Source organism: Stegodyphus dumicola, chromosome 9, assembly GCF_044657685.1.
Source record: "Stegodyphus dumicola isolate Sdum_Otavi_A_Nest chromosome 9, ASM4465768v1".
In the NCBI taxonomy this organism is placed as follows: domain Eukaryota; kingdom Metazoa; phylum Arthropoda; class Arachnida; order Araneae; family Eresidae; genus Stegodyphus; species Stegodyphus dumicola.
Genome location: NC_140776.1, coordinates 126,738,151 through 126,755,552, shown reverse-complemented (window position 1 = coordinate 126,755,552; position 17,402 = coordinate 126,738,151). Strand labels below are relative to the sequence as shown.

Here is a 17,402-nt window from a genome sequence, read left to right as displayed (position 1 = left end):
CCCCTTACAAACCACTCCCTTTCCTTTCTTGTAAACTGCAAAAAACGTGAAAAGATGAGAGATCATAAACCAACTTTCCTTATTAAAATCCTTCCAGTTTATTTTCAAGTACTAGTCAGCTTAGATTCTGAACCCAAGTTTACCAATGTAAATTGAACAATTATTTATTTTATGATCTGAAAGTGATTTGAAGAAAAGTTAGGATTTGATTTCTAAAATTAAAAGTCGCGGAGCACTATGGAATGTCATAACGAAAAATGGGACTTCATTGTCCCGAAATATGAACATAAATAAATAAATAAGTAAAAGGAACTCTGAGAGGATTCAGATTTTACCGCAGTGCTAGAGGGTTTTGTTAGGGTCTTTTATGCGCTCGCTGAGCTCGACGTTGACCAGTCTACTCTTGGATTCACTCCTGCTAACACAATTTTTTTTTTATCTTTTTAACTTGCACATCAAATATAGCTTTTTCGCACTTAATCACAAGCACTTAGCCACACAGCATTTGAAAGTAAAATCACAAGAACTTTAAAAGCAACATATATTTAGAATTCCTGATAGAGTGTTAACTATTGCCATTTATTTTGTTCAGTCTTTTCTCAGTTCATCATATCAGTGATCCCTTTTCCTAGTAAGATGAATCACAAATTTTTTTTGTCTTTTTATTACAACCTTTCAGTATTTTGAACTTTACTTTTGAGACATCGTTTTCTTAGCACTTACGTCACATAAAACTGAACAGCAAAATCAGAAAATATTTAAAAACAGCATAGCTTTTGTATTCAAAATAAAGTGTTCAGGATTTCTATATACTTTTTTGTATTTGCTACATTATTTCTTTAAAAATAATGCATGATGATAACATTTAGTGGTAACATCGTTTTATTTGAAAAATGATACGGTTAAGAAGAGAAGATAGAGATTAACAGCAACTATGGAACTAACAATAGAGTGAATAAATGTTTAAAAGTAAATCAAATATAAAGAGAAAACAAATCAATACACCTAATCTCATCTTATTCGGGGCTCAGGCTAGAAATACAATTTCAGTCATAATCTGAAACGTACCGACCGACTCTGATAGAATGTAAGAATCATTTCGCTGACCTCTTAAAACACGAGTTTATAAAGGGTGTCCCAAAATTAACGCAAGATATGGATTCAATATAAAAGAGAGTTTTTAGTCTTTAGATATTTATTTTTTAAGTGAATTATAAAGTACATAGGATAGGGTTATTTATGAAATAACACATCGGGCAAATGGCCTCCACGCCTTTGCTGGCACATACGCACCCTTTCGTCGAAATTTTTCGTGACCTTTCTGCATAATTGTGGCTGAATTTCGTTGATGCAGAGTTTAATTTCCTCTTGTAATGCACGTGTGGTTGTGGGATTGTTGACATAGACCTTTGACTTCAAATAACCCCATGAGAAGGTGGTAATAATCTAATGGTGTTAAATCACATGATCTAGGGGGCCAATTCTAATCACCGAAACGAGAGATTACACGATCAATAAATGTCTCATGCAGTAATTGAATTGTTACATTGGCTGTATGGCATGTGGCACAGTCTTATTGAAATCACATATTGGCCACATCAATATCATCAAATTTCGGCAGAAAGAACTGTGTTATCATGTCGCGATATCGAAACTCAAAATATCTATATTAAAAATTACGAAGTAAATCTTAAACACTTATTTCCTCGAAAAGATTCCAGAAAGAATTAAGCATTATTTAATTGGCAATAATAAATGAATGCGTTATCTTTGTTGTTGCGAAGCTAAGTTTCTCTAGATTGGCAACAAATCCACTAGTCTCCTGTTTCAAATGTAAACATCAATGGCCGCCATTAAATAAAGGCTTAGCGGCACTTAGTCAACTATAAAATTGTTGATAATTCTAAAAATATTGCATACAGATTTACTAAAGGCATAAAAACCGTAACCGGAAGATATAAACAACATGGAACTCATGGAACAAACAACTCATGGAAGAAGCGCCCACTAAAGTAAACACATAACATTTTTCAATTATTTTGTCGAACCGAGGTTGGATAAAGAGCAAATCATCCGTTTAAAGAATTTAAAGCGAAATGAAACAAAATTGTCGAGAAAAGCGAACAATAATCAACTTTTAATAAAAAAAAATTTAAAGGAGCGAACAGAATACTTGTAATTTTTGTTCAAATCTTCAGAAGATGTAAACTGTTAGAAAAATACAAAAATGTATATCAAGTTAGATAAAAGAATCCACAACAGTATCAGTATATACAGAAAGTTTTCCACTGCGACATTATTAGCACTAAAGGTACTATTAGTCTCGAAACTCACTTTTTGTCCGTACCACTTTTGTGTCCGAATCCCTTTTTAATTGTTGCCAGCAATTGTCATCGCCAGTTTATTATTTTCTAAAACAAAATGTATTATTTTTTTAATTAAGTAATAAAGAATTTGTATGTATGTACCTATGTTCCTCGCAATGTGGAAAAACAACGGCACATAGAGCAGCAGATTTTAATACGCGTAACCACCCAAACACGGGCACCTTGAAGTTCGAATTTCGATTTTTTTTTTTTTCCCATATTATACAAACTGAATGAACTTTCGCTTAAGACATCACCGGTTTAAAAGCAAAAAGTGGCAACGTTGTTCCGAAATAAAACATTTTTATGTCCAGCGCGCTAGTCTGTTGCCATTCAACAAAATGTAACATGTTTATCTTTCAGTTTTAATGCACAAATTCAGCTGTTTTAAAGCAATGCCATTTTGTAAAGCATAATATAATCAACTTGAAGATGTAATCTTTCTGATCTGAGTATGAAATCAAGTGCTTGAAAAGCAATAGATGCAGTTCTTAAAAATATTTCTTTCTTCTTTTAAATCGGACTGATTTAAATGATTAAAACCGGGAGAACCGGGAACACTCAGGGAATTCGAAAATTGACCAAAATATTCAGGGAAAAGTCAGGGAATTTAAGTATTTTTGTCAAAATCTGGAAAAGTCAGGGAAGTTCATACAACGATCCCGCCAAAAAAAGCGATTTTTGCGCCGACGTCGGAAGAGATAACTTTTTTGGCGAATTATGTATCACGTGAGTGTCATTCGGGTAGCTGGCATAGAGCCAATTTTCGCAGCTCCAATTTGATTGTCTTTTAGAAAGGCAAAGCAAGTTTCCCGCAACTTTTGGTTTCCAGTATTCTCGAGAATCGCATGTGCAGTGCATGAACTAAAGAAAGTACCTGTTCTCGTATAAAACAAAATGGGTTTAATCCTAGTATACGGTACCATGGAGATTAGAATCAAAGAATATGTATTGTAAAGAAGGAAAACCTCTCTGCAACAGACGTGGCTCCGTTCCATCATAGAGGGAAACAGCTGTGCATGTCTGATATATCTGTTGCCAAAGCTCGAAACCGGTGTCGAAGTTCGAAGGTCACGTTATCAAGAGTTCATAAAATGAATATCGTTTAAAATTTCTTTAACGACTTGCGCTAAAATGACGTGCTACGCACGTCGAGATGCTTTTGTCTCAAACCGTGAGCGACGTGAACACCACGTCGATAAGCATTTATCGCAAAAATGAAAATAACGTGGTGCACACGTCGCCTAACAACGAGATTGTTTATTTCTCGAGTTACAGCTCTGGATTGCACTCGCAGATGCGGAGCGGCGTAAATGAGACAATTTACCGCTTGTTATATTGTAGCGCACGCACCGCAACCGTGAAGTTTAGTCTTAGCGCAAGTGGTTAAACTCTAAAAGGAAAAGAAAATATTTTTTGGCGCAAGTAAATTAATTCATGGATTAGTTATTTTCAGGGGGGAAAAAAACTACGAAAATCCATTTTAAAATTATTGCGTGGATTTTTCGCAATAATTTTAAAAACGGATTTTCGTAGTTTTCTTTTTGTCAAAGAGCGTTTCTTCTTAACACGTGTTTCTCAATTTCCTGTACACATCGCGGAGAGGGAAATTCTGGCCGCCAGGTTCCGTCGCCAAATCCCTTGGCAAATTTTTCCTCCGCATTCTAACGGCGTAATAGCATTTTACTTGTATGGAACCTTTTCTTCTTTACATAGACGTTCTTTGGTTAGAATAATAATGAGATTTGGCGACATCATGATGCGCAGTAAACGGGTCATTTTGGTCTTGACGAGAATTTTCTTCAAAATCGTGCCAAAGCCTTACCGTATACTAGAATTTTACCGCAAAATCTTTTTAAACCTTTTTTTTTTTTCTTTTTAATAAATACCTTGCCATTTTGCAGTAAAATAAAAAAATAGTAATCAGTCATCTAGGCTAGCCATGTAATATAACTATATTCGCTAAAATATCGTTGATTATTCTAATTCAATTTTTAAGTAATTATTTTTATGTTATTCATATAATTTAATGTTGCATCTTCCCTCTAAATTTATTTATTATTAGTAAATAATATTTCCAAATTTCAGGAAATTTTCTCCGGCATAATCCTGAAATTAATTATAGCAGTCTGATGACATACCATCACGAAATTTAATGCACATATTTTTTCCTTATGTATGCTGCGAAATAAATATAAAATACCTCAATTTATTAAAATAGATTTCTTTCTTCTGTTTAGCTGCAGAATGTCTGCAAAAAAAAAAAAAAAAAAAAAAAAAAAAAAGCCTTATTTTGTTCCAGATTGGGAAGATTCTAATCTCAATCTTCAGTGGAGAAAACAACAACTATTATAATTATATTTGTGTTTTCAAGTGTTAAGGTGCCTTTTAAGAACATACCTCCCGCAAATTAAATTTACCTAAAATCTAAGCTAACTATTTAGCATTGCGTTGTGATTTATAAGGACCGGATTAGCCTCGTGTTGAACTGGTGATGATCATGAGTAATAATTAAATAAAACATACATTTGTTATCCAATGTATATATCTTAAATTTTATTAAGTGGAAAACTAAACAAAATTATCAAACAAAGTATACCAAGAATAATTAAGAATAAATGTCCTCTGGGATTTATTGAATAATTAAGTGAATTTGTTACACAATACAAGTAATACCATAATTAATTTACCTCTTAGCACAGCCAACGTACATTACGCAGATAGACTGGAATTTTCTTGAAACACACCTGGAAAACCTGGAAAAGTCAGGGAATTTCATTCTCCTGTTTGAGTGGCAACCCTGTTTAAAACATTTTGTGGTTTAGCTTTTGAATTTTATGTTGCATAAATAATAAAGCTAAAAAGACAAAAAAAAAAAAAAAAAATGTGAAAGCCGGAATGAGTCTAAAAGCACATTGGTAACCTGCGATGCTCAGCAAGACCATAAAAAACTTAACAAATCATCTGGTGCGATGTTAAAATCTGAATTTTTTCAGATTTTTTTTCTTTCTTTCTTATTATTTTAATAATTTTTCAAAATTTTCTCCGTTATATATTATACACTTCATGTTTTGTCTGAGATCTGGGCGGCCATTATCCCCCGTAAAACGCTCCTTTTCAATCTGTTCATCAATTTGTAGAACCACGCGATGCTACAGACAGTATTTTAAGGAGGGTACTTTAACAATTTTTTTGCAGTGCTGGCGAAATACTCTGAGACAATTCTGGAGGGGAGTGCTGTAAAGTTATAGTGGTGAAAAAAACCATGTATTCATCCTTGAGTATGGGCGCAACTTCTTGAGAGCTTGGACAACTTTAGACATTTCTCGGTTTTCTACAGGGGTTTCTCGGGTTCTTCTTGTGACAGTATATTTAGAGAGCCCCATGCCGCATAGACGCCATACATTTACAAACATCCATGTCATCTCCAGGATTCGAACTTGGTGCCATCGGTACTAATAACATTTTAATAATTTAAATAATAAAGATATTTCTGACACTTTATGAAACACATCGCTGCTGTTAAACTTTTAGATGTACTAAGGCTTAAATGTATATACAAAAACAAGAACACATCCTGATTACAATGTTTCAAAGGTTTCCAGTGATTATTGTTCTTATAAAACAAATCAAAAGCTTCATTTCTGTTATTCGATTATGTGGCTTTATGAGTTGTGACTCTCTTGCTAACGTTGCGATAATAGAACAAAAGAACACAGAAATAGAAGGCAAAATCAATAAAAAATCAAATGGTATCGACTGAGGTAGTTTACTTTTGTGCCTGAAATTGTTAGATTAGGTCGATATGACGTAATGCTCAAGCACACGACAAAAAAATTCAGTCATTATGTTTTGGGGCTTCGCAACGTCGAAGCTTTTGTAAATTTCACAATCGATATTACTTCTGTTTAAATTGTACAAAGAATTATCGAATATTTTTTCTGAAGGCCACTTTCTTAGAAATACAAGTAATAATTATAGATTAAAATGGATCAATACCTTTCAGCTAAATTACGTTTGCGAAGAAATTATTGCAAAGTTATTAACAGTTACTCAATCATTGTGGAACTTCAGACAAAGGAATAACAGATAATATTAATGAGCTTGCATTGGTTTACTCAATGGTCAAATGGCAGTAAGCCGCAAATTCTTGAAAAATCCAACAAACTTTACTAACAATTAAATCTTACATTTAAATTACATGCGAGACTTTTCAATGAAATATTCAAATTTCCTTCGAAAACGGTAGAACGGTAAGTTATGTCACTTTGCTTTAACTACGTATTTGTAAAGATTTGAGTACGAGATCTTGTCTGCAAAGAGCTTTTCGGGGAAAGATCGTTTGTTTGGTTATGACTAAGTTAGGTTATCTGAATATGGCAAAGCACACGAGGGCTATCTGCTTAAGGGGATGAATGCCTTCGTGAAAGACTTCCCTAGCACTAGAAACTAGCTCGTATCCACGTTACACATGAGGAAAACCATGAGAACATCCATGCAGCCAGCCCGTTCGCGGAATAGAATCTAGGTAGAACTGGCAGTGTTCAGCGACCGCTTAGCTTCTGGTGGGCTGTCTGCCTAAAGGAAGAGATGCCTTCGTGGAGGGTTTTGTAAGGGAAAATGGCTCCTATTTACGTTACACATGGGTAAAACTACATAAACCAACCATAACGCTAACCCATTTGCCTGAAGCCTGGGTCAACTACAAGTATTCATTAGTTTTCATTAGTAGCAATTGCTCATTTGAAAACTGTCATATAAATTACATACCCATGTGGATATTAATAATCTTAGTATCGTATACAGTTTCAATAGATTATAATTCTCTTGGTATTAAATATTCAATAAACGTAAATGAAATTTATTTTGTGGAAATCAATCTGTTTCGTGTGATTCCAAGCTTAATATTTTGTCAAAGAAAACACTTGTTATGTCGCTTAGAGTTCAGTCGTCTCTGCAATAACGTATGGTAGTTATGTACTGTTAGCGCATTCACCTTAGTAGAAGTCACCAAACTTTCAGATTGCGCGAAACTCTGGCAAAGATGCGCATAACGACTGCTCATACGAGTTTTAAGTATCAAATATGAGAAATTTCGGATTATATCATAATTTATTTTTTCACGAATAACCATTCCGATCTTCTAGTATCACTATCAGTTTATCCATTTTAATCAAAATTTATACATGATCATATAGATTTTCTGTAAATACTCTCATATAGATTTATATGAGAGTTTATGGGGGATGAAATCTCGTCACACGCATACACACAGATAGACAGACGTCATTATAAAAACAGTAAAACCGTGTTATGGGAACCCTAATTCGTGTTTATTCACGAAAACGCACTTTCGAAGACTAAAAACATTACATTCCATACCGGTGTATGTAGGTTGGCTGCAGATTAAAAAATGCGAAAGGATTTAAAGACTTCTGGAGGATTTAAAGACTAAATCCTTTATTACTTTAAAAGTATTAAGTTATAAGCATTACATGCATTAATAATGTTATAGGCTTCATTGATAGCATTTAAATATTTACAGAAATTCAGAACAATATCCATTCTGTGATACAGGAATAGCCAATTAGGTTATCAAACCCGGATATTTGTGTAAATAAACGTGTGTGAAAAATCTGTTGTAAACTTATTTAAGGCCAAAACTATTAAACTTTTAAGTTAAGTACAGTTGAATTTATTAGTAACATTACATCTTTCTAAATATATATAGAGAGAATGTTTGTTAAATTCAATATATATATATATATTAACTGGAGGGTAATGGAAGATTTTGAAGAGTTAAGGGATTAATCTTGTAAATATTTATTGTAAGAAATAATTTGTAAATATGTATATTTAATTAATACTGCGGATTCTTTCCTTTTACTAATGAAGGGCTAACTCTTTTCAGAAGTCTCAATTATAGCCAATATTGAGTGAAGATTTTTATCTTTTTCTAATTTTTCTTACTTTTGGCCAGTATTTAGTAAAGTTTTGATTAAACCAGTTAAAATTCAATTTTAATAAATTTAGGATATTACAATAAATTTCTTTCTTTAAATATAACATTTTTAAAAAAATTTGAAAATTTAATTAAAATTAAATTTTACTTCAAAAATTTTATTTGTAATTTTTTTTCAAAAACATTTTCAATTTTTACATCCTTAATATTTTACATTCCTTATTAGTTTGCAACATTTTTTCACATAACTTTACAGTTTGCATTTTACAATTTTTTTACACATTTTTACAACAGAACACACATTTTAGATTACTTAAAAGTTTACAGAATAGTTTTTTTTAAATTTATCACCTATAGCAGCTTTACAGTCAACTTAACCTTGCATTAGCGCCCTCTATTTAAGGTTTGCAGAACACACTACTTAACATCACTTAGTTTGGTAATGCTTCCCCACTCCCCAAAAACAAATATAGTTGGTAAGTTAAATTGAAACTTACTATTTACTTGCCTTTTTAGTATTATTTAAGTATAATTTATGCATTATTTTATAGATAATGTCTAGTTTCTTTTTGATTTATATGCATAATTCGTGTAGGGGAAGTCTCTGTAGGCAAGAGTTTCTAAATTACGTTGGTTTTTGGTTTTCTAAAAATTTGATTTTCTACTCTAATTTATTAATTTTTTAATTTTAATTCTAGTATTTTAATTTCTCAAATTTCCACTTCTTTAAATTATTTCTCAAAATTCCATTTGTTTAAATTTCTTTTTAGTAATTCACCCCATTTGGTATTACTTTTGGTTTTGACTTTAACCCTTGTCTAAATGGATGACGAAACACGAATTCAATGATTGAAGAGTAAGGTTTGGAGGCAACTTCTCCTTGATAAGTCTTTCTTCTGCCTGCTCAACAATCATTCACTTATGCATTTTTATAAATAAATTTTTTAGTATTAAATAATTTTGGAATTTTATAGTCATTCATGGATTTTGATACTTGCACTTGATTTACATATACTCTTAGAATTTAAATGATATTGTAGATTAGTTCGCAACAATAATTAATCATTTATTTGTTTGCATTAAATTTCATTTAAATTTATTAACTTTAAATTTGCTTCTTACGAATAGAGAATGTTTGTTAAATTATTTAAAATTAAATTTTAATTTATTTTTACTTTATTCGTTTGAAGCAATATATATATATATATATAGTATATATAATCCAAAAATGCAAAGAAGGACAATATTTAGAATCCTGCTCCTTGGCTGCATAGATTTAATTTATAAATAATTAAAAGAATTTAGATATGAATATAACTCCTATTAAAGTATGCATATTTAGCCAAAAAGTTAAGAATTTAAATGTGAGGTCAGAAGTTAAAAGTTGAACTGAAAATCTTAAAAGTGAAATTTTAATACTTTTTAAAAGTCTATATTCCTTCAAGCTATATAAATTTTTCATATCAAAAAGGCATACATTAATTTCAGAATTTAATATTTTAGTTTAGACGATATGAAGGCTTTATCCGAAACCTGTATAAGAAGAGTAAAGTTGATTGGCTTAGTCTAGAAGATTTGTAAAAATGTATAAATGTAAAATATTTTCAACAATTTCTTTCGACTTCTGGCTGCTATACTTTTATTAACAAAGAACCAAATATTTTCTGAAGTCGTAATTACAGCTCAATCTGAGTGAAACATTTTATCTGTTTCTCTGGTTTTTCTTTTTTTCTGTTTCAAGACATTTCCAGAAATTTTAAAAACAGATTATTACTTGCTCACGAACTGAAAGCGACTAGTAGAGCTATTTAGCCATTCCATAGCTCACAACTAGTTTTTCGCCTTCCTAATAACTTTCTCGCCAATATTTAACCTGGCAACTGCGGAAATACGCTTGGCCTTGGGCTTAAAAAAGAGAACCCCAAATTAAATTCTTTTATTAGTTGCAACAAAAAGTTCATAGGAACATTTAAAATGTTTTATGGCCTTATTTTAATAATTTTACAGAAGACTCTATTCATTAAATGGAATATTTTTGTAATTAAGAAATAAGTTGATTAGTTTTGCAAACTTTTCTTGTAATTATTTGTAAATATTTTATTTACTATTTGATACTAGCGTTATTGTTACATGTAACTCTTAGAAGTATCATTCCCGCGATATTTCCATTTAGTAAATTTGACTGAATTAGAATAGATGACGACGTATCGTGTATAGAAATTCTTAACATTCGTATAGCTTTACTAATTTTTGGAAGAATTGTTAATATTAAAAATAATAGAATTTTTAGTATTACATATGCATGGGAAGCACGAAACACGATGTCTGAACAATTGAGGGTAAACTGAGATAAGCTGATTTCCACTGAAGAGTCGGCATTACGTTCTGCATCTGCCTGACGTTTCAGTCGTTCCTTTTTCTAAAATTAACTAAAACTTTTACTCATTTTAAATTGTATATGCTTTAATTGCTAGGTCTTGCTTGACAGATAGGAGATTTCCTTTACCTAATTTACTTCATTTTTCATTATTTTTTAATTTTAATTATTTTAATTTTTTCTAATTATCAATAATATAAAACTTTATTAATTTTTTTATCTTTTGACCTTTATTGAAGTTGGTGCATAAAATTGCACTGCTTATCATATTTAACTTTTGACTTCACATTGAAATTCTTAACGTTTTGTCCAAATACGCACACTTTAGTAGAAGTTCAGTTTATTTTTAAATTCATTATATTGTTTATATATATACCTATATATATATATATACAGATATAGGTATATATGAAATAGATTTTTGATGAGAAAAGCAATGTACCGCAAAAATTAAGATCGAGATTAATAGCGCTGGTGTTAATAAATATTTTTACGGATTTTGTATTTAATTTGCTATTTTTAGTAGAATTATAATTAAAAAAATGTTACATCTCCGTGCAATGCAGCACGAGACTTATTTTGAGAGAAAGCTACGCAAAAGTAAACGCCGGAAAAGTCGCTTTAATCGATAACAAGGTTTCTGCTGCCATTCCCAAAGAAGTTGATACCTTGAAGAAATTCGTAGTGACAGCAGGGAGCAATACAGATGGTTTTTAATTTTTACCGATGCCTGCTCGTACCTCTCTGAACCTATCTACTTATAATGGCAAGTATATAAGACACAATTTTCTATAGTGGCTCATGCGAAAGAATGGGATTCCCAAGCTAAGACATATTATCTCGTCGCCTGTTTGACAGCAGACTCAACGCATATCCCTCAGACCCTCCCAGAAAACTAAAGGCTAAATTTCAAAGCTGTATCTGGTGCATTGCAGCTGCGCTTTGGGAAGAAATGTTTGAAATTCTACAGCAGCCTTTAATTAAAATCCCGTCAACAGAAGCCCACCGAAACACACCAAAACTCTCCACGGATGTTGAAAGGCTGTCTCATCTCGCCTTTACTGAGTGACCGAAAGAAACGAGGGAAATCCTGTCCCTGCAGTACTTTATCGATGGCATCCGAGATTCCTAAATACAGAAAGCTTTGAGAATGGCGGATATGAAGGACCTAAAAGTGCTCTAGTGTACGGCATGAAATTCGAGGCAGCCCATCAAGCAACCAGCAGAGACAGCCACCCAATCAGAGCTGCTCAAGTCTAGGAGCCAGTGGATCACATCACAGCTTAGAAGTTTTAACCAGACAACTAAATGTCTTGAGATGGAATATTGGTGACAAGAAACCAACCGTAAAATGCTGAATTTGCAGTGCTGAAGGGCACATACGAAGAAACTGCAGAACATCCCAGGGCATGGATGTTAAAGACCTCTCTATCAATAAGGAGGGAAACTAATTAGTGGCCATCTCCCGGGGGGGAGGTTTGCAGATAATGAAAAGCCCCGGTTTTAAACGCTTCAACTTTCTGCTGTGAGTGGCGGCAGTAATGGACTTTTCATCATGGGACACATAAATGGAGTTCCTTGTAATATAACTATCAATACAGGAGTCAATGTTACCATCATTCGAAAAGATGTGGCTTAACAACTGAAAAGCAAACTCATCATCTGGACGCCGCCCTGCATTACCCTCCAGACTGTCAGGTGACAAAATCGACACCAACGGAAAAGTAAACGTTACATCACGTTTGTAAGTACCGCCTACCATCACACGGCATATGTAGCAGAGATTACCAGAACCTTGCATACTCGGATTGGATTTTCTAAGGGAATACAATTTTCCCTTGGACTTTAAAGATAAAGAACTAGATAGCAGCCCTACAGGAGGTCACTTCGGAATAATGAAAATTTTGCAGAGAGTTCGAGAGCGCTAAATTGGAGTGCTAAGAATAAATTGGAGTAACGCAAAGTATGACGCGCAAGAGTGGTACCGATCTTGCGATGCCTGTGCGGATCGGAAAGGATTGAAGAAACGCAGCCGAGGCAAGTTGTAACGTTACAAGTAGGAGCGCCTTTTGAAAGTATCTCCTTTGACGTCTTGGGACCTCTGCCACCAACTGCTAATGGCAACAAATACATCCTCCTGTCATTGATTACTTCACCAAATGGCCTGAAGCATACCCTATCCCTGATCAAGAGGCTGTCACAGTAGTAGAGGTAATGATACAGCACTGGATTTCCAAGTTCGGAGTGCCTCTTCAGTTACATTCTGATCAGAGAAGGAATTTTACCTCCGCTGTAATCAAAGAACTTTGCACGCTACTCGGCATTGACAAAACGCAAACGACGCCTTTACATCCCCAGTCGGACAGCATGGTAGAGAGATTTAATCGAACAATCCTTAATAACCTCTCATTACTGGTTTCCAGAAACCAACAGGACTGGGACAAGAAATTACCATTATTTTTACTGGCTTACTTAATTGCGTTCTATGTGATGTTTTAGTAGTTTAAAATACAGTACCTGATTATATTTCGTGATACTGCGATATTGTACGAATATCATTGAGGAAAACTCCAGCGTTTTATTATATTTTTCTTGTGCTAAGAATAAATTTTATTAACTTTTTATCAGACTTGTGCATTCAATCTATTACGAACTCGTACGCACGCGACAATATATTTTTGCAATAATAAGCCATCATTCTGTAAAAAATCGCCAACTTGCGCGAATACTTAAATACCGAATATATTACTACATAACATTCTGTTACAGGTGTATTATTAAAGTAATTTAAGTTTAAAAATTAATATTTTGTCAGTTTAAATAAACAATATATTTTCGCGGGAAAAAAAAACTATTTGCTTAAGATAGTCATTTTCACTCGCAAAAATCGATTAATCGAATCTGCCATACAAACTGCTTATTCATTCCCACACAATACTGGTAATCGAAGATCTTCAAAACTGAAATCGCAATGATCGTTTTCATCGAAAAATGCTGAGAGTTTTTTGAACGATTAGCCTGTTAAAAACAACATGAATATTTTTCTAATAATTTATAATTAGGAAAAAATTTTACACGTAACGTAATTTGAACCATCGGAGTATATTAAATATTTCAGCATAACATTAAAACCAGTTTAGCAAATATGGTGTCTCAACGGTCGCTATTTATGACGTACTTTAGCTGATATATCACGCAATATTTGTCGGCTTTTAGATTTAAATGTCGACGTTCATCGATTTGTTACAACGTGTCGACGAAACTAAAATTTTACTGCAACAATGTAGCAACATTTTTATCATGGATAAACAGATAAGTAAATATTATTAGTCGGGAATAGAAATTATATCACAATGCAAATTTTGAGATGCAATAAAACCAAATTTTACTTATAAAAAATAACACAGTAACTAAAAAGAAACAGTGGCCCCTCACTAAAACTGGTAGCACATATAAATGCACTTTTAGATAATTTTTCCGATTCAATCTTATTTCAGTTCCAAATTAGTGTTTATTTTGATTAGCCACATAACCGGAATAGTGGATATTGACGATGATTGCCGTACAAATGGTCCTGGGCTCGAATCTCAAAGAAGGCATGGATATTTGTAAGCTTGTCGTGTCTGTGAGGCAAGGAGGCACACGAAATATACGAAAGCCGAAAGTCCTCTCGAGAGGTAGCTAGTAAGAGAAGATGGATGGGAGACCCTCGGACCACCTTCCGGGGTGTTGTCTTTCAAAAGTGAGGAGGAAGCTTAATTCCTTAATAGTTTCAGCAGTACCTCAATGACCTGTGGTACTATGCAAGTGTTAGCCTACCTTCTACCTTTATATTACTACAGGTGTATACTATAATATGGAAGCTAGACCAACATTTGTTCTAAATATAATCTTTAGCTTCTTAATAGTACTTTTTGATTAAATTTTATTAGTGTTTACACTATAAATATAATTAATAGAAGATTTTCCTAACGACGCATATTATGCACTTTGCTTACAGTATTTCTCTACACTTCTTCTAAGTGTGCTGTATTACTTATATTGAAATAAAACCCCAGATAATGCTACAATTTTAGCACCATGTAGATTAAAATCGCATGCAAATAATTTTGATTTTTTTTAATGTTGCGATTTGTTATGCATCTATATATAAAACATTTTAATACTATTCAATTTGTATCTTTTTGTGTTCAACAATATACAAAAACAGTGTACCTTTTAACGTTGAAATACTTTTTGAGTTGAATTCATTACTGAAATACCTAGAACAACATTAGCATTCTACGAACCAAATATATGAATATTTTGTACTGTTTCTATTTTTTTAATATTTTAATTTTTACGACCTGAAACTTGTCCTTAGATGATAAGAAACAAATAAAATGCACAGTAAAACCATACACATGGAAATTCAATAGCAGAACCAGAATTTAGACATTTAAAGACAAACAATTAAAAGACGGTGCTAACTCGATAGACATTATTAATCTGCTCCAGATACTTGGACATGTAACAAACGAACTTTCAGAATAATAAATAAAGAGAAAATTATTAATCCATCCTTATAAAAGAAATCCAATGCTAATACTGCTTATGACACTGCTTAATACTAAAATGCATAATAGTGAAACAGTATATACTGAACATAAATGAGACACTACACATAATACGATGTATAAATGTTTTTCTGATATCCAGAGCAAAAGAAAATTTTGAAATGTTCTGATGCTTTGATCTTTGTTTAGTAATCGATGCACCCCTTCGCAACGTTAGTTGATTTAATAGCGTCTCTGCTTTTGACAGTCATAGACTTTAAAGTACTCGACATACGGAACGCATTAGCCAAATCCCGGATACGCATGCCACTTTCATACTTTTCAACAATCTCTTTTTTTTTCACCTCCGTAGTGATATTAAAACTTTTCTCCGTCTTCTCATTAACTTTAATTAACATTTTCTCATTGCTGATGAATTCACAAAACATTTACGAAAAAAAAAAAAATAAATAAAAAAAAAAAAAATAAAAAAAAAAAATAAATAAAACCACTTGAAAATTCAGAATTATAGAGCTGGTGTTTTACTGAATAGTAGCATTAGGCCCCCTGATACACAGGGGGAGTCGCAGCATTGTCTCGAAAGACGTCAACAAGTGCATCGCGGTCGTGATTTATCAAATTAAATTGGCATTCCAAGCAAAGGTCGTATACCAAACAAATATTTTCACTTCCAAACAGGATGTATACCAAGGTAAACGTATTTCAAAGCGGATGTTTAACAAGGTACCACTGTACTATAATAGTCTCGTGAGATCTACAGCCTCTTGAACGGAGAACTCTCTATTACAGCACGATCACCATCTATGAAGTCAGAAATGCGGAAAGGACAACGTAAGTCTATCGCAAATTCCCGTTTATATGAGCCAGGCTGCCATGTCCAATTACCATTCATAATGTAGTTATTGTACTCTCTCGAAAGGCTATTCAGTAAATAGCCAAATCAGAATCATTTTACGTTAGTTTGGCATCTTTTTTCCTGGATCATTCGCCGCTTTCTTCCCAAGTATGCCACAATGAAGTGGTGTCCATTGCAGAACGATTTCTTTCTGGGAAGTTGAACAAAGTGCGGTGGTTTAATGAGTGTGGTGGTCATTTTGATAGTTAACCTTCCAGTTAACTATTAAAATGACTAAATATTAAAATAACTTTCAATAGTTAACTATTAAAATGACATTTGATAATTAACTGCATCGTTTATAATAACTATTACACGTAGCAATAAATTCTACATATTTTCAAAATTTTGAATTGTTTTTCTTCTTACTTTTCAAATAAACGTTTAACAGTTGATTCAAAAATATGAAATATTGAGGTAATATTTCTGCAGTGTAATCATCAAGTGATGATTTTTATTTTTTACTGCTATGTTTTGTATAACGATACTTTAAATCTGCGAAGGTTTTTGACCGCTTTATTTTCTCCTACGATATTTTATACTACGATTTTATAGAACTTCGATTCTCTCGTTACTTTCTTTTCTCCCACAATGTTTTATAAAACAATGCTTCTTTCTTGCGTTGCTTTCTTCACGACGTTTTCGTACGCGATGATTTAACAGCGATATTTTCGGCAGACATATTGAATATAAAATGGCAAAATGCTTTGCCAAATTTTCTTACAGAATCGTAAATATAGAATAGGAAACTAAATCTTTCTAAGTTAGTCATTTTGGAACCATCTGTTGAATATTCACAATAAAAAGTAGAAAACACTTACCTGTATCCGTTATTCCGGGTGGCTCATCGATAACACACATAAGAGTCTCGAATAAGATGTATTCTGTACTTGTCTTCGTGTGAACTGAGTTGAATTTTTGGTTCAAAACTGAGAAGCACTGTAGCACACATTGAGTTTGTAAGATACACAGAATTCGCAGTGAAAAGCTTACTTCACGAAATTCTTGGATGGTCGTTTCATCATGCGAAAATCCATAAGCCTGCAAAAATTTTAAAATATAAGTATTCGATCGAGGAAAATACTTTTCGTAAAAGACTACGCGAAAAATATTAAAAAACTTAATATGTAAATAGTAAGCATTTAGTTTGAACTTAAGAAAGGATACGGAGCTTACAGAATGTTTAATAAATTCATTGCAAAATGTCACACAAATTATCATTTTGCGGTTGACTGCATAAAATATG

At 32.8% G+C, this 17,402-nt stretch overlaps 1 protein-coding gene across 1 annotated transcript in view; it reads right to left on the bottom strand.

Annotated features, from left to right (window-relative positions):
• Window positions 1-17,402, bottom strand: part of LOC118200108 (protein tyrosine phosphatase domain-containing protein 1-like) — a 195,273-nt gene that overhangs the window by 142,519 nt on the left and 35,352 nt on the right. Inside the window, exon 2 of the mRNA XM_085824076.1 lies at window positions 16,978-17,197. The gene's annotated coding sequence lies outside the window, so the exon portion shown is untranslated. The remainder of the gene's footprint in view (window positions 1-16,977; window positions 17,198-17,402) is intronic.